Here is a 25,211-nt window from a genome sequence, read left to right as displayed (position 1 = left end):
CTCATACGCCTAATAGATGGTACTAAATTAATACACTAATAGGCCTAACTGGTGTATTATACATGTGATTATACACCAGTTAAACAGGCGAAGTCAGCGGCACTTCGAGTGAGTGCACTTCATCGTTGGTGTCACTTGCAGGCTATCAGATGTTTACAACTCCGAATGCAGAGATCTAACTTGGGTCGAACTTGACTTCTGGCAGTCTCAAGACAGCTTTGCCGCTCGCCTTAAATCGTGCTCAACCTTGCAGACAACTTGCGAATGACTTGGCTTGGTTGAAGTCCGCTCAAGTTTCAAGTCTGCTCCCAGGCCAGCTTGAAGCTGATTTCGTTCGTTATTCCAACATGGCAGCCTCCCGAACGGATGTTGTGTGTAGGATAGCTAATATCGAGTTTGCTTGCCATGCCTTGCATACAGCATTTTCAGAGGCGCATCCCTTGCCGAAAAATTTCGCAACCGCCAAATGTGATCGAGAAATCCAATGGAGCTGTACGACGACGAACAATTCCTCCGTCGCTATAGATTCACGAAGAACGCTGTGCGACAGCTTCTCTCTATGTTGCCTATCCGGGAAAGCGGGAACAACAGAGGACAGCCTGTGTGCCTCCCATGCTGCAATTGCTGATGGCTCTGAGGTTTTACGGTGCTGGTACGTTTCAAACAGTCACCGGGCATCTGGTTCGTATTCCTCAGTCAACAGTGTGCCGTACAGTTGGAAAGATGACTCTGCTCATCCCGAAGCACAGAAGGAACATGCAGAACACACCAGCCCGCCCTCATATGTGCTGCTTTAGTAAAAGTGCTGCTCAAGTATTCCTAGCAGTCCCTTTGGTGCAAGAGACCGCGCGAGAACTGTTTTAAAGTGTGACGCAGGTGCCATGTATGTACACACATGCAATCTTCGCGATAAGACAACACACCTTGCGGAAAGCGTGGTTACAAGTGTAGTTTCTCATCTCCAATGACTACACATGCCATCACCAGTTATTACCCCTCACAACCATATTTACGCTCAGCCAGTGCCTCCTCCACTTTTCTGTGCCTGGGAAATGGAGCGGAGAGCAAAGGGAACCGGCCGTCGGCTCTAGTAGGACTTTTCACTGCCACGCGCCGCCGCCGGAGTAGGATCATCGTTGCTCATGGAAACGCGGGGCGCGGCTGTTTTCGCAGCTGTTAAATGGTTGAGTTTTCGACTGTATTCACATTGTTTCAAGTACAATCAAGGCATTTGTAAACTCGAACCATGAAGCACTTGTCGCTCAGGGCAACCAGCCTATTTTAAAGGTATGTGCCGTTCGCGGCTATTGCTGTTCGATACGCTTGTGCGTCGTCTGCTGCGCCATTATGAAAGAGCGCGCGCCAGTTAAAATCCAAAGCGTGTAAAAATGTTCTGTCCCCGTTATGTTCGCTTATATGAAAGTCGATTTTTGAAAGCAGTGCTTGCCACTACATAATGGGAAAACTTGGGCGCTGAAAGAGCCCCGGTGCATCCTAATGTCTACTCGTGTAGCAGACTGCACGCAAGCCGGGAGTTCATGCGCTAAATGGCACGTAATGTCGTTTGGCTGCCTCTACAGCAAAATGTGATGCCGCATTCCCTTCTTAAAGTTTTTGAGAATACATTTGTTGCCACCGCAAGGAAGCCACAGCTGGCATCAGAAAATGAGGAGCTGTGCCGTGTCATTTAGGAACTCAAAGCAGTTGTATTGTGATGGTGCAAAAACAAACAAAAACATCGCGTTGTGCCGTGCGCTTCCTGCAACACATGAAGCTCTGCAGAACCTGCATGCAGCAGACATTACTCCACAACTAGAGAGGTTCATGTATTCAATATCAATGAGTTGCGAGTCATGGCTTACTTTGATTTTACCCTTTCAATAGTGGAAATAAAAGCATTTATTGCGGAGGGAAACTACCAAATGTCATTGAAGCGAATGCCACTCTCACAGTTTTGCGTACTTTCGCAAAAGGGGCTTTCTTACAAAATGTTTAACTTTGTCATGCCTGTCAGTAACGTTGAAGGTGTAGTTGCAGAGAAGCGGCCTCAGGAAACGAACCGATATGAGGTTCATGAGCTTAGGCCTGTGCTCATTGCTGTCATTGCTCTTACACTTTACCAACTTTGAAAACAAAGAGCTGGAACGACGTACTCCACTAAGGTAGTCAGTGACTTCTACAAGGTCTGGTGCTCCTGCAGGGCACGGTCAGCAACATAACTTAAAGAGTCCAGGACAAAGAGAAGTTGGTCCGATGGGTAGAGCAGCCCACCTCGATCTTGGCTCCGAGTGAGCTGAACGAGCAGCTGGTTGCTTACCGGCTTCGTACACAAAGTAACGCAGTTCTCGCAATCAATATGCTCGCCTACAACCCTTGCAATGTAGCCCCCCACATAGTCAGTGACTTCTACAAGGTCTGGTGCTCCTGCAGGGCACGGTCAGCAACATAACTTAAAAAGTCCATGACAAAGAGAAGTTGGTCCGATGGGTAGAGCAGCCCACCTCGATCTTGGCTCCGAGTGAGCTGAAAGAGCAGCTGGTTGCTCACCAGCTTCGTACACAAAGTAACGCAGTTCTCGCAGTCAATATGCTCGCCTACAACCCTTGCAATGTAGCCCCCCACATAGGCAGTAGCCGAAATCTGTAGCAATGACAGCTGCTGTGGCAAAATTGTGGTATTAAGTATCTGCAACGCCAATCTTGCTCTCGAGAGCTGCGGCACAGCTTGCACAGTCGACGTCAGGGGAGGCATTGGAGCTGAAGCAGAAGCTGGCTGTGCAGAGGAAAGTGTATCATACAGTATGTGTCCCGACATGGCATCACATTTCTTGTGGGCAATATTGGAAGCTGCATTGGACGCAGCAATCCCGGTCTTCAGTAGCTTTTCGAGACCTGACAGTGCAGCCTGAACGTCCAACATGTCGTTACACCCAGATGAGATTCGCAAATTTCCAAAAAGCGATTCAATTGAATCGCTGGTGAATTTTCGAGTGAGCACAAAAGAAAACTTCTATTCTGTCAACAGATATCTAATACACGCCACTGTCGAATAGGTGGTTAACAGAATTGCTTCATACGTTTCGGCTGTGAGGAATTCACAGGCATGTCAAGATCTTTTCTTTAATGTCTCTACCCTAGCAAAAATTCTAATAGAGATTTGTATTAGTCTAATACATTTTTCTATTGGTCTTATTAGTGTTCTATTTGTCTTGTAGAAATTTCTATAAGTCTAATAGGTTCTGTATCAGTTTTGGTGCAGCACCTATTAGCATTTATATTAGTCTAATACATCCTTCTATCAGTCTTATTAGTCTTATTAGTGAACGAAATTCGTATTATCCTAATAGGTGTTCTATCAGTCTTATTAGGTTGTATTAGTCTTGTTGACATTTGTATTATCCTACTAGTGTTCTATAAGTTTCATTAGGTTGTATAAGTCTTGTTGAAACTTTTATTAGCCTAATAAGTCTCATATTAGTTTTGATATGTCTCCTATTACAATTACAGAAATATGCTTGAGAACATTTTATACAAAGTTTTTAATGAGGAGTTGAAGTAAATATTAAAATTATAGAATTTTAGTTATGAAAAGGGATGATTTTTTTGGTAACATATATTCGTGGCTGGGTGGATTTCAGGCATACATCACATTACTGACAGGCTAATTAGTAAAAATAAGAGCTATGTATAAACATCTTAATTTCCAGTCTTGGGTGGCATAATGTCATAGCAAAATCAAAGCCAGTCAGGATTCAAGTGTGGTTATATGATAGACACTCTGTGTTTAGTTGCAGATTCAAAGATAGCAAAGAAAAATGAGTTGATGTTCCCATAATGTATAAAAAAGTTGTTTTATGGGGGGAGAAATCAAGTAAGACACCAATGAAGTTTGCCTCAAATTTCTAAGTAAACATCAAAACTTCAGTGACCTATGCAATGTTCATCAAATAGGCATGTTGTACATACCTGCTAGCATCAAGTTCTCAATTACATGGTGCCTAATGTAATTATAAAGGCAATTAGCAGGTTCTTAGTAACCTTGAAACAAACCTATATGTTTGTAATTAACCGTAAGATATATAGTGCAAATGCTACCTAATAATTTTGATAACTTTTCTAATACTGGTTTCTATCATACACGGTTTTGTTGTAACAGCCTGTATTCTGCTGCACTTGATTTTCTTTGAGATACCCAGTAGATGGCCTCAAGAAAGTATCCCAAAGGTATGGAAGAAATAAAAGGCAAATTTTCGTGCTAATGCTATATATAATCTGTTCACCAACTACCACACTAAAGAATACTGCCTACCAAAACAGATAAATCACTGTTTGTACTAGCTTGGGTGATAAAACATTGCTACAGGTAGGCTGCTACAGGAGGAGTGAAACTTGGGAGACATTTATGAGGATAGTTAGCAATCAGCACAATTTTGAGCCATCATGTATTGAGGTTTTTATATGACGCACAAGAATAAGCTTCAGGATGAAGTTGCTGAAAATAAAAAATTGCAAGATATTCAGTGTCAGTTTAGTTGTAGCAGTGTTAAAGAAAATGGTCCATCACTAAGAAAACTACTTCTTCAAATCTTTTATTTTCTTCATTCCACAACTGCCATCCTACATCTCACCGTGGGATGACATTGCTGTCGTCGACACTACACCAATGCCCCGAAACATGGGTGCCCAACATGCGCACCGCCGAGCAGCATTTGCTGCGCGTCATGTGCAGACATTGGCAGACGCACCGCCAAGCCACGAACAAGTGTACACTGACGCAGCTTTCGACCCACGCACCAGCGAGGGAGTAGTCGCCTACCACGTAGTGGGTTCTTGTGAGACACATTCTACCTTTACAACTGCTGATGCTGACGACCCAACGGAACTTGAACTCCGCGCAATAGTCTGGGCATTAGATAGAGTTTCAAGCACCACGCAAGCAAAACACATCTATATATACACCGACTCTCAGTATGCGCTGCATGCCTGCAAGTCGCGCCACACATCATCATCGGAAGTACTCCTCGTCAAGCAGGCCTTCAGGCGTGCGGAGGCCCGCGGGGTCATTGCAACACTTCATTGGATCCCTGGTCACCAGGGCATCGAGAAAAATGAGAGAGCCCACGAGGCGGCGCGCGCCCTTCTTTCCAACCACATCGTCTCCCGGGATCCTTCAGAAGCCCTCACAACCAGCACAAGCAACACGACAAATGGAGCCCCGTATGACATGACCCAGACAGAGCTCTGAGAGCGGCAGCCAACCGACGCAAGAGGGAACTCCGTGCGAGTGTGCCCTCAGACCCAGACCCACTTCCAGAGGGTCTTCCCAGGTCGGGGCAGGTGCTGCTGCATAGGCTCCGTTCCGGCTTCGTCCTCACACCGGATGTGCTGCAGCGGTGGCGACAGTACCGGCCACGCCGGGAAAGACGCCCTCCATCTCCGTCTCCCAACTCCCTTCCATCGCAGGAACCCGGCCATCCCACAGCCTCCGCGGACCAAGAAGCGCTCCAGACGCCACACAGGTGCCCTGACTGCGACATGGCTACACGGCCATCCACAGCCCATCTGTTTTGGGAGTGCCAGCGACACGCTCAACAGCGGGACCACCACCTGAGGGCAGTGCGAGTGTCGTCCTACGAGGAGTGGATTAGACCGGCAACTGGCTCGATGGATTCCGACAGGGCCATTCTGGACTCGCTCTTGGCTTTCGCCAAGGACGCGCAGCTTCTAGGATGGCTCTCAGTACGCCTCCCCCCTCCCCTTCCTATTCCCCATTATAGGCCTTCGCGCCATCCCTTAATAAATACATTTTGTCATCATCATTTTCTTCATTCAAACAGCCACAATGAATTGAAAAAGGGAAAAACAAGTAAATTATGTGATCAACTGCTACTTCTTTTTCTTATTTATCAGAACAATGTATCTCTTCTATCTACCACATGATGTTGCTTTCTCTTCTTTTTGCAAATGACTATCATGCTAAAGCATTCAGTCTTTCGATGTACAATATTAAGCAAGTACTTGGTAGTGATAAACAGCTAATGTCACCCATCATTGAGGATTACTCTAACCATCACAAAATGCGCACACATGGTAATTAGACATAAGACAAAGTAGCTAGTTTTAAGTACAAGATAGACAATGTAGACATTTGGCAAGCTGATGAACTTGCAACACCTTGAAACTGTTGATTCTAAGATGAGCTATAATGTACATAGCCCATATGTTTTCACAGCGGCAATGAAAAAGTTCTGGTTATTGAACACCGCTTGAAGCATTGCACAGTGTGACCAAGCTAAGCTAAGATAAAACAAGACTATCAGGTTTTTGCTCACATACATGAGTGCCGTCTAGGACCAGCACACAGACAGACATAAGTACCATAGAATGCATAGAAAGAAAGCACTTAGGTTTACTGGTAAGGCATACAACACACATCTCAGTAACAGATACCAGACACTGGAAGCTTGCTAGAAATTACATAACTTGCAGATGTTGAGCAGTAACTGCACTGAAATAAGACTTCACTCTTACATTCAACCTAATAAATTGTGACAAACACAATAAATGCAATAGCCTTAACACATTAAAACAATTTTAGTGCCATAGGCAAGAACCGCAGAATGTTTATAGCTCATTCTTCAACTAATAAGCTAATGGCACACCCTTTCACAAGATCTTGTCAACTCTAGCACTCCCAAATCCTTTTTATTTGCAGTCCAGATGCAGTGGTAATTTCACGCACTTGTTTTGTGTACTGAGCCCTCTTTTGCACCTATCTTTTTGACAGGAAATGTAACAGCATCAAGACTATTGCGTTGCTACTATGCACAGCATGTGTATTTGCAATGTTTATCTTATTAATTGTGCTTTTCTTCATAGTATCTTGAAGGGAAAATATGCATTCTGGTCATACTATGTAATCGCTCTGCTGGAGCTTCTAAAGGCAGCCTACACCATTGTCATTTAAGTAAACAAACAAACAAATAAATAATAAAATGTGGGCAGTGTAAAGATTGCACAGTTCAGCTAAAGAAGAGTTGTTCTTGATTGGTGCCACTGAAATGGCTAACAATATATAACAATACAATACTAATATTAATATAACAAAACAATCATGCCTGGAAGATGTTTTGGCGAGTCAGATTCATTGAAGATCGGCTGGATCTGGATATCTAACCACCTTTGTCTCATAAATTAGAGGATTTTGGGGCTTCTAATGTATGCAGGACAAAGAGAAAGCCATCTAAATGAAGCTTGGAAAAAAAATATGCTCCAGGTTAGTGAAGAACTTATGTACAAGGCAGTAATAATGCATAATTAGCGAAAGGCTCAGATTAAACACACATGCGCTCGCTCAAACTGCATATACCTAAAACTAGAACAAGAAGGGTTGTTTTACGCAGTGAAACATGTGGAACATATCTGGAAGTGGTGATCTAAAAAAGAAGTAAAGGTTAAGTAAATGGGCTCTATGTATGAGTAAGATGGTACTAAAGGAGGGTGTGATGGCACAGGTGAAGTTAAGGCAACTCAGCAGTGGTTGACATCAAAGAAAGAAAGCCAAGGTATTCTAGGGGAGCCTTCCACCCTCCCAAATAACAAAAAAAAGGGACAACAAACTACATGGTACACTAAATCTTCTAAGTCAACTGCTGTTGACTTGCCTGTTATTAAATGGACTACCACTTGTTCTAGTCTTTCTCAAGCAAATTGGGTAGGTCTGCAACATAGCAGGAACTGCCCAGAGACATTAAAACAGAAATGCTACCTACTCTGTCAAGAGACATTAACAATTTTTCTCTCCTTGCCATGCAGGAGCTGATGTGTGCAATGTCATGATACCTTTCACAGGCCAACTGTGTGCACATTAACATGCAAGAGCTATCACTAAGTTCATACACATTGTGCAAAGTATAGAATTGACCCATTGTACATTTGAAGGTACAGTTCCTGGTTTTTTTTGCACGGTGGTATGCACTGGTGTGAAGCAAGTGGCCTTGAACTAAAAGGCGCTGGAAGCTGGTAACTTTATCTGGTATATAGCCAAACTCCGCAAGAAATGCATTCTTTTGCTCACTGTCCACAATGCCACACACAACCCCTCTTCCCAAAGTCTTTGTTTCATTACTTTTGCAAGCTACTGGAGGTGTTAACTGATCACAAATTTCTTTCACTTTAGGCTGCAAATTAAGAGTATTCTTGAGCATTGCAAGCTGTAGAAGCATCACAAACCGTTCCATAACTTGCACTGGCACACCATTTGCACTGCTTATTAATTTTAACAGTACTCCATTTCCTGACTCAAAAACAAATGTGGAGTGAGCCCACAAAGGACCAAGTTCCACCACACTCTTTGGCAGGTGCAAAAGTTGACGCACATTGAAAGTCATAGATGTCTCACCATAGAGAATCTGCATTTTGAAGACAAAACTAGAAAGCTTTCCTGTTGCATCACTAATGTCTTCTCTGCTAATGCTGGATTTCAGTAGAATGTGTATGGCTGACACCTGCAAGCAGAAATGGCTGTGGTAGTTTGATGGCAGGATGCCATCGAGACATGGAGCGCCATAAAACAAAACCCACCATTTCCAATTGCTTGCCTTCCACATCGCTCTTTCCTGCACAGTGCGTAGGAGTCGGGTGAACCACTGTGGTGGCTTAATACTGAGCAGTCATTGGTCCACTCTCTTGATTTGAGCTGGCTTTCCAATATATGATGGTGAATCTGCTGACCCAAACCATATGTCGGCCAGCTGCCTTGCAACTCCTTCTAGCACACAATGCATGTAGTCTGGACAAACAGCCCAAACTAAGTCAAAGTTCGGTATGTAAGCAAGTGCTGAAGCTCCCTTTATGCCGTGGGATGGATTTCCAGACTGCAGAGATATCCGCATGTCTTCCCTGACACTTGTGTTGGTCCTCAGATTTGGGTGGCTTGCTCCCTCTGGAACTGGGTATCTCAGAGAGCCTGGGAACATAAATCACATCACACTCTTACTTTTACGCTTCTTGAAATTGTTCTGTGTGGGTTGACAAAACATATATCTGAAAAAGCTGTTTTATTTAGCATGCAGGTGGCATGAATAACTAAAAAAAATGTCCCTCTGGTTTCCTTGTGTGATTTGCATTGTCCCCTAAGTAGTAAAATGCCACAGCCATAAGTGCTATCATAGATGACATTCAAAAGATGTTACATAATAAAGTAGGCACTGAAGTGCCTTTGCAATTTTGACTAATTTAACTCAAGCTTTATTATATCTACATGTATATGGGAATAGATAGGTGCTTAAACGGCCATAAACTAGCTTGTAATTGAAAGTACTTACCACGGATATGGACACCTTTGTGAAGGCAGAAGCTGCACCCAAAGTAGCCGTTGTATTGCTTCATATTGAGCACTGCTGCACGTGCTGGGGCATCAACACAATAACACGTGATGTGCACCTTCGAGGACAGCGCTAGTTCGTCCCACTTCCACTTGACAGTTCAGTTCTTTAAGGCTTTTAACAAAAGTTCCAAGGAATGGACTCATTCTTGGGTGGCCCTTTCCAAAATACAGTCCACGTAATAGTACATTACTCCACCGCAAGGATAATGGCAGTTCATTCACCACACACTGAATTGGCCATATTGAAGCTTTGTTGCATTTGAAAACTTTCGCGCCATCTGTGTTGAATGTGAGGGATATGTCACACCATGAAGAGTTTTTCATCTGTTCTTTGTAAAGCCGTCCATCACAGATGTCTTTCATAGAGCCATCATCCGCTTGAAGTTCCCTTTTCTTCAAGGATTCCATCAAGCCCTTTGACACAGACTTGTCAATAAGCATGACTTCAATTTGCTTCTTGAGGTCCAATGTAACAAAAGAATTTTGTCCCGAGTTGGCGGTGTTGCAGTGCAGGCATAAAAAATCCTGTTGACGAGGATTAGGCATCACAGCTTCGCATGCCTCACAAAAGTAGTGTCGCTTGACGAGGCCGCCCATCCACTGCCTCCACGCTTTTCTAAGCATGTAGCTCGAAGTAGGAAGGACGGGCGTGCCAAGAAAAAGGTTTATGACACTCACAAGCTTCTCCATATCCGTCCAGTTGAGGCCTACTGACGCAGTATACGCCATTAGCATCAGCATGGCATTTCTGACACTTATGTCTGAGTTCGGAAGGCGTTCGCTTGAGAACAGGCTACAAAATTCATCTGCATCACCTTCGCACTCCTCTGCACCACTGCAGTCTTCAGAGCAGCTGGATTCACTGTCACACTGTTTGTTGCCATCTCCCTCGTCACTTTCCGCATGATCAATCATCGTCGTCATCAATCTCACACACGCCGGCATTTGCACTTCCAGCGCCGGAGCTTCTAAGCTGCGTAGGCGTCTGTGAACATGACTGGGTGTCCCGGACCCTCTCCTGGTACCGCAACGATGTCTGTGGCAAGGAGTAGGTCTCCCCTGGCTCTAAATGACGTTTCCTGCGCTTTTTACACTGCGACGTTCCTCTGGCGCTAGTGCTTCGCGTCTGGTCCATGATGCAGAACGCTAAGGTGTTTGTCGGCTCTCCAACGTTAAGACGTATATTCATGGCATCGTACACGGCACGGTAAAACTGAACAAATAAAAAAAAATGGCACGGCAAGACTGAACGAATAAAAACTGAACTGCGAGTATTACGACTAAAGGCCAGACCAACACGTCCTACACCAAGGCGTGGGGAAAGCTTCCTGAATGGATGAAGCGCGGTTCGTCGTTCTATGGCATGGACGAAGGAAAAAACCACGGGCATGCCAAAAACGTGGTGCACAGATGCACATGTGCTGCTCGCATCATAGTTTGCAACCTACAGCCCTACAGGACGACTTTGCGCTAAAGAGTATAAAAATTCGAAAAATGGCGCTGCATGTTATCATCTTATTTGTCACTAAATGCATTTTAATACATAGTTCGTATTTTAATAACAATTATATGTAACTATCACTGTAATTTAAGGTACATGACGGCAAGACGAAATATATTTATAAAAGCTCTAACAATAAAATTGTGTTTCGAATATTTTACATAACCCAACCCATCGCCATTGCCAGCGATCACCATGTGCACCTATGTGCGTGTGGCGGAGTCTCGCCGACGAAGCAGTTCTATTGTCGCCTGCGCACTTGTTGGTCTGTGGTCGTCGAGGCTTATAGTATTAGTGTTAGTGCCAGTAGCACGTGTGTCTCGACATCTCGACACGATGTATGCCTTTGTGCGCTTTAGGGATGATGGAATGAAGGTAGCCGTGTCCGTCGATCGCATTAAGAATTTCTCCCCCAAAAAATCTCAGGGATTTCAACTCCATAAGATGGTATGGGGTGCGCTGGGATGATGAGGAAAACAGCGGTTATTTCCGGGCCCAAATTATGAAGTTGTTTGGTAAGTACGCTTTCCTATGTAATGTTTCATGACGCGATTGTTACGGGTATCGACAAGTGCACATTTCATGCGATTTCCAGCAACCAAAGAGGAGGCCGACGCGTGCACGGAAGGTGTGGACAAGCGCTTTTTGTGCCCGAAAATGCCACTGTACAGTGACTGGGAAGAAGACTCTTGCACGAGTCATGATTCCTACCGAGAGGTGAGGCCCATAAATATCTGTATATACAAACACCATTAAGTTATCTGGTGGTGTATAAATGCTTTTTAGCGGCGCTGATTCGCTGGTGCACCTGCATGGTCGGGCAGCTTGCACCTGGTACTTGTAGGCGTGTGTGGTAACAATGCGGCCATTGGGCAGCCCTAATTGAGTGCACTATCTGTTTCCTCCTGACACTACTACTTGTCCCCGCGAAATGGGCAAAGGGCAGCTTACAGCAACCCTGCTAGCTACATGGTCAGATGTTCTTGCATGCACTTCCTTGTTCATGTTTTTTTTTTCCCTTTTGCTCGTGCACAGGAGAAGAAGAACAAACGAACTTCAAAGTTGCGACAAAAGAATGTTGAGGCGACATTCAGGAAAAAGCAGTTGGAGGCTCTCTTCCCTGAGGAAAAAGACCACCAGACAGAGGAGCTTGAGCAGGAAGTGGCAAAGCTGAGAGCAGAAAATATCGAACTCTCTGCAAGAATAGAGATGCTGGAAAAAGCTCTGTGTAGCAAGATCTTCAATGCAGGTTTCAGATCCAATTTCATTGTATCGAGTGTTTTCCAGAGATCTCCCATTGTGCATGAGCGTTTTTCATCTATGATCATGCAGTCCTTCACAGTGCTTATCTAGTCATCTCCTTATTTGTAATATCTGCTGCTTGCTTTTATCCTAATGTCTAATCTCACTTTCTCTTTTCCATCTTCCTCTGCATTGTCCTAAGCTTCCTCAATTATCTATCAAGTTCCTTCACTAACATGCAAGTTCTTTCCCTATAGGTTTGCAATATTGAACATTGAAAGTTCCTTATTCTCATCTACAATACCTGCTGGGGGAAAGGAAATATTTGCGAATTCAAAAGGATGAAAAAGAATACTGGTCCTAAATTTGATTTAATTTGCTGCTTTTCTATTCCGCGTTTGGGGAGAATGCAAAACCATTGTACGTGGAAGCTGCACCGATTCAGCATCTATTCTAAAAAACTGAAAGCGCTCCGACTACATAGCAGAGTAACGCGTTCAGAAATTCTACCCTTCTAGGTTTCGTTGCCAGACGAAGTTAAAGTTGTCCCCTAATGCAGCTGATGATGATGTGTGGTTTTTTGTGGCGCAAGGGCCAGGTTTGGCCAAAGAGCGCCATGACAAGTGGTAATGTTGACGATGTATTATGGAACATGTAACTTGGCTGTAAAGTGGCCTAAAAATATTCGCTGTAAAGTGCGTAAAATTAACTTGTTATAAAATTATGGCGATGACAGATGACCAATACTACGAACATTAAAATCCATCGCAAAAGAATGATGCAGAATAGAAAATATATGAGATGGTAAAAATGCCTGGAGCACTGTTGCCTCGCCAGAGCCCTTGAAACACAAGGGCCTAGAGGCACGTGCTACACGAAAAAACTATCGCAGCGCCATCCTCTGAAGAGAGGAGACGCTACGAACATGTTGGGCTAACAACATGCAACACAACATCTTTCAGATAACTTAGGACTGCGTTAGTGTCGAAGAGCGGTTCTGGGCCGAGTAACATTACAGGATGAAGGGGAATATGCTGCCGGTATGCTAACGGAAAATGTTTCTGTCAGATTCGGCTTTCGGACACTCCAGGAGGACATGGAGGACGGTCAGCCTCTCTCCGCATCTCCCACAGGCTGGAGGCTCACTTCCGGTGAGTAGGAAATTGTGGGTGCCAAACGTGTGTCCTATTCTGAGACGACAGAATAGGACATCCGTTCGGCGCGATTTTGTAGTAGACGGCCAAAATCCTAACTGTGGTTTTATCAGGTGGAGCTTATTATCCGTTTCCGCATCCCACATGTGTTGCCAGTGATCTCGCAGCCTCCTTCGCAAGAAAGGCCTCAGATCTGTGACAGGCACTGCAGCAGTAGGGTTAACAGCTTGCAATGTGATTGACGTGGCCATCTCGTCCGCCAGAATGTTACCTTTGATTCCCCTATGGCCAGGGACCCAGCATATTATGATGTTCTGGTTAGTTGAGCACGCTTTGCACAAGACCGAATATAGTTCATTAAATACGGGATCTTTATGTTCGCTGTGTGACATTAAGGCCTTCACGACGCTGAGAGAGTCTGTATAGATCGCTGCTTTCGGAAGTTTCGATTTTCTTATGTGCTTTACAGCAGAGAGTAGTGCGTAGGCCTCGGCCGTAAAGATACTTGTTTCCGGATGCAGTACATCGGATTCCGAAAACGATGGGCCGACGGCTGCATAGGATACCCCGGCATTTGACTTCGAAGCATCTGTGTAAAACTCTGCGCAGGAGTGCTTGTGCTGGAGCTCTAGGAAATGCGTTCGGATTTCGGCCTCAGGAGCGTGCTTTGTAACTTTTATAAAGGATATGTCACACTGTATCACCTGCCACTCCTAAGGAGGTAAGAGCTTGGTTAGGTGCATTAATCGATGCTCGAGGAGTGGGACATGCATTTCCTCGCTAAGCTCCTTCACACGCAGCGAGAAAGGCTGTCTTATGGAGGGACGATTGCTGAAAAGTGTAGCACACGTCATATCGGTAACGTTATGAAAACATGGATGTTCAGGATTGGAGCGTATTTTAAGGAAATATGTAAAGCTGATGTATGATCTCTGTAGGTGGAGAGACCATTCATTTGATTCTACATATAGACTTTGTATGGGACTCGTTCTGAAAGCGCCAGTGGCCAGTCGGATTCCTAGATGGTGCACTGGGTCTAGCATCTTTAGTGCGCTCGGGGCGGCAGAGTGATAAATCACGGCACCATAGTCTAGTCGCGATCGAATGAGGCTTTTATATAGATTCATTAAACACTTTCTGTCACTACCCCACGTAGTCTGGGATAGAAGTTTCATTATATTCATTGTTTTCAGACATTTTTCTCTAAGATGTTCAATGTGGGAGACGAAAGTGAGTCTGTAGTCAAGTATGATACCTAGGAATTTGTGCTCTTTGCTGATAGGTATTCGTTGTCCACACAGTTCTAAGGAAGGATCCGGAACCAGGCCTCTCTTTCTTGTAAAAAGAACGCAAGAGCTTTTGTTAGGATTGATCTTAAATCCATTCTTGTCTGCCCACACTGAGACTTTGTTCAGGCCATGCTGTACCTGTCTCTCGCAGACTGCGAGGTTACAAGATTTGAAAGCTATTTGAATGTCGTCCACATAGACAGAGTAAAAGATGGCGGGTGGTAATGAAGCACGAAGCGTGTTCATCTTCACTATAAAGAGCGTGCAGCTGAGCACGCCTCCTTGGGGTACACCCGTTTCTTGCGTAAAAGGGCGTGAGAGTGCATTGCCGACTTTTACCCGGAAGGTACGGTTTGACAGATAGCTTTTTATTATATTATGCATATTACCGTGAATGCCCATTTCTGACAAGTCTCTTAAGATTCCGTAATGCCACGTCGTATCGTACGCCTTCTCCATATCGAGGAATATGGATAAGAAGAATTGTTTGTGTACAAATGCGTCCCGGATATTTGCTTCTACACGTACAAGGCGGTCAGTTGTGGAGCGTCCTTCTCGAAAGCCGCACTGATAAGGATCAAGCATTTTGCTCTGTTCAAGGAAAAAGATGAGTCGCCGATTTATCATTTTTTCGAACACCTTACAAATGCAACTTGTGAGGGCTATCGGGCGGTAACTTGCCACTGAGGAAGGGTCCTTGCCTTGTTTCAAAACAGGGATCACAATGGCTTCCTTCCATGCAGCTGGAAGGTACCCTGCATCCCAAATGGTGTTGAAAAGTGTGAGTAGTGTAACCTGCGTGCCATTGTGTAAGTGTTTGAGCATTTCATACATGATTCTATCAGATCCTGGTGCGGAGCTGTTGCATGCGCTCAAGGCAGCTCTCAATTCGGCAATACAAAAAGGACGGTTGTAAGGCTCATTCTCTCGACCTTTTCTTGTTAATGGCTTACGTTCTTCTGTTTGTTTGTATTTGAGAAAGGACTGTGTATAATTTGTTTCACTTGACACGCTCTCAAAATATTCCCCAAGTGGGTCTGCCTGGTCTTGCAGGGTATCGCCTTGTGTGTTTACCAGGGGGAGTGAATATGTTTCCCGCCCTCTAATCCTATTAACTCTATTCCAGGCTTTGGCCTCATCCCTAAACGAGTTAATACTCGATAAAAACTTGTGCCAGCTTTCTCTTCTGGCCTGTCGGCGGGTTCGCCTGCCTTGGGATTTTACTTTTTTAAAGTTGACAAGATTCTCAGCGGTGGGAGAAGCTCGCAGCAACCCCCACGCCTTGTTCTGATTCTTACGGGCGGTCCGACATTCACTGTTCCACCACGGTACACGTGGTTTGCATGCCAAACCACTTACTTCGGATATGCAATGTGATGCGGCATCTATTATGAATGCTATAAGATAATCCACAGCAGCATCAATTTCTAAAGAAGATAGGTCAGCCCATGAGATGCCAGAGAGAGTTCGAAATTTCTGCCAGTCGGCTGTGTCTATCTTCCACCTAGGAGTTTGTGGAGGATATTCGTTTTCTTTAGATGTTCTTATCAGTATGGGGAAGTGGTCGCTCCCGTAAGGATTCTTCGTGACTTCCCATTCGAGTTCGGGCAGTATGGACGGGGGAACTATGGTAAGATCTATTGAAGAAAAGGTTCTGTTTGCTAGGGAGTAATACATGGGTTCCTTCTTGAGCAAGCACGCACCTGAAGAAAAAAGGAACTGTTCAACAAGACGACCTCGCGCGTCTGTACGAGTGTCGCCCCACAGGGAGCTGTGCGCATTGAAATCGCCAAGAACAACATAGGGTTCTGGCAACTCGTCTATAAATGACTGAAATTCATGTTTGTTTAATTTGTAGTGTGGGGGTACGTAGATCGAGCAAATGGTGACGAGTTTATCCAGAAGAACAGCTCGAACTGCCACTGCTTCAAGGGGCGTTTGTAGCTGTAAACGCTGACAGGAAACACTTTTATGAATCAAAATGGCAACGCCGCCTGATGATACGACAGCATCATCGCGATCTTTGCGAAACTTAATATATGGTCGGAGAAAGTTTGTATGTTGTGGTTTTAGGTGTGTTTCCTGTAGACACAGCACTAGTGGATTGTGTTTTTGGATAAGCTCTTGCACATCATCAAGGTTCCTAAGAAGACCTCTGATGTTCCATTGAATTATTTGTGTATCCATATTGGAGGTCAGTAGGTGCTGTGTACAGAAGTAGTGATTATCGAAATTACAGAGATTAAATTACAGAGCCCTTTCGAGGCCCTGTAACGGGAGTTTTGCCCTTTCTGGAGCGTTCGAGGGATCCTCGCCGCTCCTTAGGCGCTTGGGGCGCCTTGAGGATAGGTGTTGTGTCCATTGCCTCTTGTGAGGCGCCGGACACGTGCTCTTGCGAGCGAGAAGTTATCAGGGAGAGTCCCGCCTTGGAGGGCAAGACCGCTGCGCCCACCGGCCCGGAGGTCGATGGGGTTCCCTGGGGAATTTGGCTGCGCCGGCTGTTGCCAGCGCTGGAAGGGGCCAGGGTGGTTGGAGCAGCCTCAGCTGCGCCCAACTTCGGGGTAGAAGGTCCCTTCTGCTCGGTTGGCGGAGCAGCGCTAGCTGCAACCACCGTGGGGGCAGACGGCGTAACTGCCGACTCACTGTTTGTGGGTCGGACAGGCGCCGGACGCCGTTGTGACGCTGCCCCCTGACGCGCCACTTCGGCAAAGCTTTTCTTTGGCAGGTATGCAACCCGCCTGCGTGCCTCCTTGAATGAGATATTTTCTTTCACTTTGATCGTTACTATTTCTTTTTCTTTCTTCCAGGATGGGCACGACCGTGAGTACGCGGCGTGCTCCCCATCACAGTTTACATACTGGAGAGCGTTCTCACAAGTTTCAGTGGTGTGTTCTGTGGCACTGCATTTAGCACAAGTTTGGCGGCCGCGGCAGCTCTGCGAGCTGTGGCCGAAGCGCTGACATTTGAAACAACGGAGTGGATTGGGCACGTAAGGCCTGACACAGAGCTTTATGTACCCGGCCTCGATTGATTCGGGCAGGACACTTGAATTGAATGTGAGAATTAGGTGTTTGGTCGCAATTTCCTTACCATCGCGCCTCATCTTTATTCTTTTCACATTAACAACATTTTGCTCATTGAAGCCCTCTAGGAGCTCAGCCTCTGTCAACTGAAGCAGGCCATCATCTGAGACAACGCCGCGTGTAGTGTTCATAGTGCGGTGCGGAGTCACTGTCACTTGAAAGTCTCCAAAAGACACTAGATTAGGTAGCTTTTCGTATTGTTTCAGGTCACGGAGCTCCAAAAGGAGATCTCCACTTGCCATCCTTGATGCCTTGTAACCTGGACCAAGAACCTCAGTTAAAGACTTCGAAACTACAGGTTTTCCCGCTCAATTTAATCCAAGCGCCAGTCAATTTAATCCGAGCGCCAGTCAATTTAATCTAAGCGCCAGTCAATTTAATCCAAGTGCCAGTGATTTTAATCCGAGCGCCACTCAATTTAATCCAAACACCACTCAATTTAATCCAAACGCCAGCCGAAATAATCCAAGCGCCAGTGAATTTAATCCAGACACAACGGAATTCAAGAAGCTTTGGATTTCAAGATTCTGAAAATTTGTGGACATATTATGACTTAACAGCTTGAAAATGAAAGAGCGAGGTGGTAGACCAGTAGCTATCCTGCCACGGGACTAACGACCACTTTTGGAGGTTTTGAAGCGAAAAGCTTCAGCCGGCGTATGTCCATAGTATGTCTGAATTGGCTCCGTAAGCATGTTCGGAGTCGAATTGGCTCCATGAGCATGTTCGGAGTAGAATTGGCTCCGTAAGCGTGTTCGGAGGCGGCGCAGGTGGCCACTGCCGCGCGCTTGGCGTCATCGTTTGACGTTCGCCGCAAGCGCGTGTTTATCGCAGAGGCCGACTTAGAACCGCTTGCCGGAGAATAGACGTACGCTTTCAACATGGAAGAAAAAGAAAGTGATACTACCGATACAGAAAACTGTGTTTATGGCTGTACAGAAATCGCAAGACAATGTGCCCAACAATGATGAATAAAGAAGTTTAATAATCCTGCATAACTTATGGTATATATCATTGATAAGCAATTTGCATAACTAAACAAGGCACATGTATAGCATAAACATAAGCTAACCAAAGCATATCCATAAGTGAAACCGTGAGCATAACCATAGGCTAAATCATAAAGCATAACCATAAGCTAAACCGTAAGCATATCCATACCTTAAGCCATAAGCATATTCATAAGTTAAACCGTAAGCATATCCATAGGCTGAATCATAAAGCATAACCATAAGCTAAACCTTTAGCATAAAGGCTAAATCATAAAGCATAACTGTAAGCTAAATCATTCGCATCACCGAACCTTTTCCCTTTGAGATATCCAGGCTTAACCTTAGCTAAGCCCCAGCCAATTTTTTGTGTATTTTCTACTTAGTTATGAGAGCGACACAGCAGATGACAATTGTCGAAATTAATTGAGAGGAAACGTCAGCATGAGTACGTCGAGTTAATGGTACACATGCGATTTGGTCATGGCTATCAAACGAAACAATAAAGGTTTATTCGATGATAATCACTAGGCCCTCGCCAGGAGGCTTCGGTCGCTAGCGAATACGATTCACTATTCAACTGCCATATCCGCAGCCTCCAATCAAAGACCTAGTCATCAGTACCGTTAAAACAGTAATGAATACCATTTAATTGCATAACTGATATGGTCGAGTCACTAGTGATCACAAGTGAAATACAATGTGCAGTTCGTGGTTCTTGGTGTTTTGCGCAACATAACGTCACTAGTCGCTAGTGATCACTAGTGGCACAACATTGTGTGGCATCGCAAAGCACTCTTCACTATCAGGTAGCAATGGTAGCAGACCAAATGCTCACTCACCGTAAATGATCATAATTGGATTATTCTTTAAAAGTTTAATTTGACATGCATGACGCTATGCATCATAAAAGTGCAAGAACACCGAGCAGAGCTTATCGCTAGTGATCATTAATGGCTCTGCAATGTCAGTTAGCAATATTGACTCATTAAAACTATCATTTATTGACACTTTAATTTATACTGTTGACGGCATGCATATATGATGGCTGTGACCATCAAACTACACAAAGTAATTATTTATCACTTGAGTGAATTAATCTTAGTATCTCCTATAGTTAATAAATTATAGTTAGTGAATAGCCGTCTGAATGACATTTCATTTGATATCTATGACGCTATTAGGCATGAAAATTCGAGAACATCGCAATGAGTGCATCACTAGTGATGATAAAAACTCGGCGGTATCAGTTGGCAGTGGTAACGCAAAAATGCTCGTTCTTCTGCAGCTTCATTGATACTACTGACGGCATCCCCAGGGAAAGCTGTCTCAGGCATAGTAAAATAGGCGAATAATATTCACCAGTGACTTAAGAATACGAGTTTATATACGCATAGTGAGTCACTCGTTTCATTGTATTTCATTGCATGTATATGACGTTATGTTGCGCGAAACACCAAGAACCACGAACTGCACATTGTATTTCACTTGTGATCACTAGTGACTCGACCATATCAGTTATGCAATTAAATGGTATTCATTACTGTTTTATCGGTACTGATGACTAGGTCTTTGATTGGAGGCTGCGGATATGGCAGTTGAATAGTGAATCGTATTCGCTAGCGACCGAAGCCTCCTGGCGAGGGCCTAGTGATTATCATCGAATCAACCTTTATTGTTTCGTTTGATAGCCATGACCAAATCGCATGTGTACCATTAACTCGACGTACTCATGCTGACGTTTCCTCTCAATTAATTTCGACAATTGTCATCTGCTGTGTCGCTCTCATAACTAAGTAGAAAATACACAAAAAATTGGCTGGGGCTTAGCTAAGGTTAAGCCTGGATATCTCAAAGGGAAAAGGTTCGGTGATGCGAATGATTTAGCTTACAGTTATGCTTTATGATTTAGCCTTTATGCTGAAGGTTTAGCTTATGGTTATGCTTTATGATTTAGCCTATGGATATGCTTACGGTATAACTTATGAATATGCTTATGGTTTAAGTTATGGATATGCTTACGGATTAGCTTATGGTTATGCTCACGGTTTCACTTACGGATATGCTTTGGTTAGCTTATGTTTATGCTATACATGTGCCTTGTTTAGTTATGCAAATTGCTTATCAATGATATATACCATAAGTTATGCAGGATTATTAAACTTCTTTATTCATCATTGTTGGGCACATTGTCCTGCGATTTCTGTAACAGCCATAAACACAGTTTTCTGTATCGGTAGTATCACTCTCTTTTTCTTCCATGTTGAAAGCGTACGTCTATTCTCCAGCAAGCGGTTATAAGTCGGCCTCTGCGATAAACACGCGCTTGAGGCGAACGTCAAACGATGACGCCAAGCGCGCGGCAGTGGCCACCTGCGCCGCCTCCGAACACGCTTACGGAGCCAATTCTACTCCGAACATGCTCATGGAGCCAATTCGACTCCAACATGCTTACGGAGCCAATTCAGACATACGCCGGCTGAAGCTTTTCGCTTCAAAACCTCCAAAAGTGGTCGTTAGTCCCGTGGCAGGATAGCTACTGGTCTACCACCTCGCTCTTTCATTTTCAAGCTGTTAACTCATAATATGTTCACAAATTTTCAGAAGTCTTGAAATCCAAAGGTTCTTGAATTCCGTTGTGTCTGGATTAAATTCACTGGCGTTTGGATTATTTCGGCTGGCGTTCGGATTAAATTGAGTGGCGTTTGGATTAAATTGAGTGGCGCTCGGATTAAAATCACTGGCACTTGGATTAAATTGACTGGCGCTTAGATTAAATTGACTGGCGCTCAGATTAAATTGACTGGCGCTTGGATTAAATTGAGCGGGAAAACCTGTAGAAATGGGGAGATCGTGCGTACTTATTTATCTGACTTTTCCGAATGAATTACGTGAAATCGTGGAAAGTTGGGTCTTTGTCGTCCAAAAAACTGAAATACGTCTTCAGTGCGCCCTCTTTCCTGAGGGCGATCTGGGAGGGTAGGGAAGGAACTAGCCATAGAATAATTTAATTTTCGGCAATAACGCCAACCACCCACCGTGGAGCCCTACAAGGGGACGTTACAGGGACTGTAAGAACAGGTCCTGCAAACGCCAGTTGTACGTTATCACTATAACCAAATATGAGATAACCTAGGTTGGTTATTCACACAAGGTTAACCCTTGCTGCCTGGAAAATTTGGAAGTAAACGGAAGCTAGGAGGAGACAGGAAAGATGAAAAGCAAGAAAAAGACGAAGAGTGGAGGGAGAGAGAGACAGGAAAAGGCAACTACCGATTTCCCCCGGGTGGGTCAGTCCGGGGGTGCCGTCTACGTGAAGCCGAGGCCAAAGGGATGTGTTGCCTCCGCTGAGGGGCCTTAAAGGTCCTGACACTCAGCATCGGCTCAATCCCCAGGATCCCCTTTTCCCCGGACACGGCTAAGCCGCGCACGGCTACCTAGTGCAGCTATTCAACACTTTAATTTCTGTTTCGGTCTAGTACTGACTTGCAGCTTCTGTCTTCCTGTGACATCTTTGTCCTGTCTGTATGCTTATAGTGCACAGGCTCACCTACTCTTGGGGTAAACATGCAAGCACGTGACTGTGCACTATCTAGTGGCAATGCAGCCAGTTGGTCATATACACGCAAACCTGCACTGGTGCAGCGACACCTGAACGTGTGGCTTTGCATCATCTGATACACACCGTATGGGCCTGCGTTGCCCTTAAGTCTGCCATGCATTTTCATGCCACATGTATCAACGGGTGGTGCATTCACCACCGTGAAGCAAATGAACTGCACTCTCTCCAGTAAATTGTATATTGAGGGCAAAGAATTCGGTACCATTATGGTTACTGCTAAGGTAATGAGAAAGGCCATATTCTTTTTCACTGATGGAAAAAAAGAAAGTTCAGTTCATTAGGTTCAACACTGTGAAACTGCTGCCTGTTACATGCGGGAGACAAGTAGAGCATTGGTGCCAACGCAGCAGCAAAACTGAAAGTGAAATTTGCCTATATACAACACAGGCCTGGCAAGCCACTCAAAATGCAGATGATGCAAAAGCTATGTCTTTAAGTACGACTGCATATATTTGCAGGTTTGGTTCCATGTGCGACTGCACCAACACTCCACATAGCATGACCACACGCTTGCCTTTTTACCATGAAAGTAGACGAGCCTCTGCGTGCCTGATATTCTGTGTCATTGTCTTTAGATGATGCTTGCAGTGGGAAAATGTCATTTATATTTGTGTATTGTACATTTGGTATTTCTTGGTGACTGTATTCCAGAGAAACGCTGTTGTGAAAAGAGTGCACACGGTGACCAAGTTCTCACAAGCACGGAAAGGAGCATGAAAAAGGCACTGCAGCCCTCCGGGAGCGCAGGCGAACCAAAACCAGCACAACAGCCCTTCAGGAGTCCTGAAGGACCAGTGAAGGGCAGCTCGGAAGAAACGCCATCAACCAACTTCAACGAAAATGGCGAACCAAATTCTGGAACGTCAACAGCTTCTGTTTACAAAAGTGCTGAAGGACAAGTAAGTATTTCTATTTGCAACACGCACTTCCTTGATAGGTTAATGTCGCAGCTTTGTGCTTGTTAGCAAACATGGGATAACACGTAGATCCTGTGTCATGCTGTGACAAGTTTGTCACTAATTTCCTAATTACCAGTCTTTCTGAGTATTTTTTGCTGCATAACAATGATAAGTAAAATATTTAACATGCAATTCGTTCCAGGTACATTTGGGGAAGAATGTATACGTTACAGAAGCTCTCTATAACCGCCTCATGGCTGCGAAGACGGACAGCCGATTTGTTCGGCAAGCTGCTGTGGCAATTTTTTCGACGGCAGGCTTGGCTGGCCACAGTGTGACCGGTGCAGTGTCAAACCGGACGAAAACTGGTGCAAAGCCAGCGTTGGACAAAACTAAGTACTCAGTCCTAAGTGGTATGTATAAGTATTTAGCTAAGTCTTCCATATGCTAACTCACCTGAAACAGATGGTTAAATCTATAGCATAATACCCATTATAGCATATTCCCGATTGTCTTGTCTGCCTAGCCTACACAATTTGTTTGCTTCACGGTCTAGTTATCAGGACATAAAAACCAGAGTTGTATATTTGTTTTTTATCCTAATCTAATTCACATTACTTTCCCAGACTAAGATTCCACCATTATATGTGTTTTTCTTTTTGACAGCTCATATTGTGCTGAATAGCTTGAAAAGCAATACACGAGATGGCTGCTTGGCAGCTCTCGGAATGTTACTGTTGGCCTATTTTTTACTGTGGCTTGATCAAGAACACTTTGTTGCAATTATTGTTGCCTTGCTATGCGCATTTCTTGTTTTGTGTGTGTGTCATGAAATTTATTTACTTATGTGTGTTTTGTTCCCAGATTTCTTCAGCAACTTTTTACTACAATGGTATCCGATTGGGGAGATGGAAAAAAGAAAAAAAACTTATGAATAAAATCCTGGCTGTCAAGATTGCTGACATAATGAAAGTGAGTTCAGCAGGACAGCAGGACAGCGACGGAGAAAGTGCCAGCAATCATGGAGAACTTGAAGAAGCAGGCAAAGAACGTGTATGTGGAGCGGAATAAAGACCTTTTGTGTATTACAGGTGTCTTAGTGTTGCTCACAATGTACATGCGTGCCCCTGCGGTGAGCTACGTGGAGGATCTAGCTGCCCAGTGTGCCTTTATGTAGACTAGAATGTCCTCATACACTTATTAGTACCAGTGCTAATAGACCTATTAGTCTAGCCCTATTGGATTTGTCCAGTTAGCCTAATACAGGCTATTGGTATAGTCCTATTAGTGTCAACCTACTAGCCTAATACAGGCTATTAGTTTCAACCTATTAGCCTATACAGGCTATTAGTCTAGTCCTATTAGTGTCAACCTATTGGCCCAATACAGTCTATTAGTGTCAACCTATTGGCCCAATACAGTCTATTAGTGTCAACCTATAAGTGTCAACCTGTTAGCCTAATACAAGCTATTAGTCTAATACCAATACACTGTATTAGTGTCAATAACCTCATAGGCTATTAGTTTTTGTATTAGAATTTTTGCTAGGGTAAGTACATATGGAAAGTGACTTCAGGCCTTTCAAGCCGCGGATCAGCACTATCGTCAAATTGACGGCCATACTAAAAATTGTGGCATATGTGCTGCGTCGTGTTGCTGACATCGTGAAGCACGAACCACCGATAAACGCTCTTCATGAACGTAATTGTTGGGCCTGCGGCTGAAAATGACAGCGCACAAGTGTGTCCAGCCTGATCCTTGAGATGTTCCAAGACAGCGGTTACACTTGGTGACATGAGCTGGACGGCTCTTGCCACGTTCATGTTTTCTATGTTACTCGGATAAACGTGCGTGCAAAAGCCTGAGAAAAAAAAAGAAACGAATACTATGAAATACGAATGCAAGTTTCGCACTGTCAGCGCGGCCGGACAGACTGCATGCGGAATACGTACCTGCAAAAGCCTGAGAAAAAGTTCGCGGCCAGTAAAGTTTTCGCTTTAAAAAACAGGAATGCAATCAAACGTGGATGTACACATGAATTCGCC

General features: G+C 44.4%; 1 protein-coding gene across 1 annotated transcript in view; it reads right to left on the bottom strand.

Annotated features, from left to right (window-relative positions):
- LOC139060504 (uncharacterized) overlaps window positions 1-25,211 on the bottom strand; it is a 40,620-nt gene extending 15,409 nt beyond the window's left edge. Inside the window, exon 1 of the mRNA XM_070539660.1 lies at window positions 25,119-25,211. The gene's annotated coding sequence lies outside the window, so the exon portion shown is untranslated. The remainder of the gene's footprint in view (window positions 1-25,118) is intronic.

This window comes from Dermacentor albipictus, chromosome 5, assembly GCF_038994185.2.
Source record: "Dermacentor albipictus isolate Rhodes 1998 colony chromosome 5, USDA_Dalb.pri_finalv2, whole genome shotgun sequence".
Taxonomy (NCBI): Eukaryota; Metazoa; Arthropoda; class Arachnida; order Ixodida; family Ixodidae; genus Dermacentor; species Dermacentor albipictus.
This window is presented reverse-complemented; position numbering and strand designations above follow the sequence as displayed.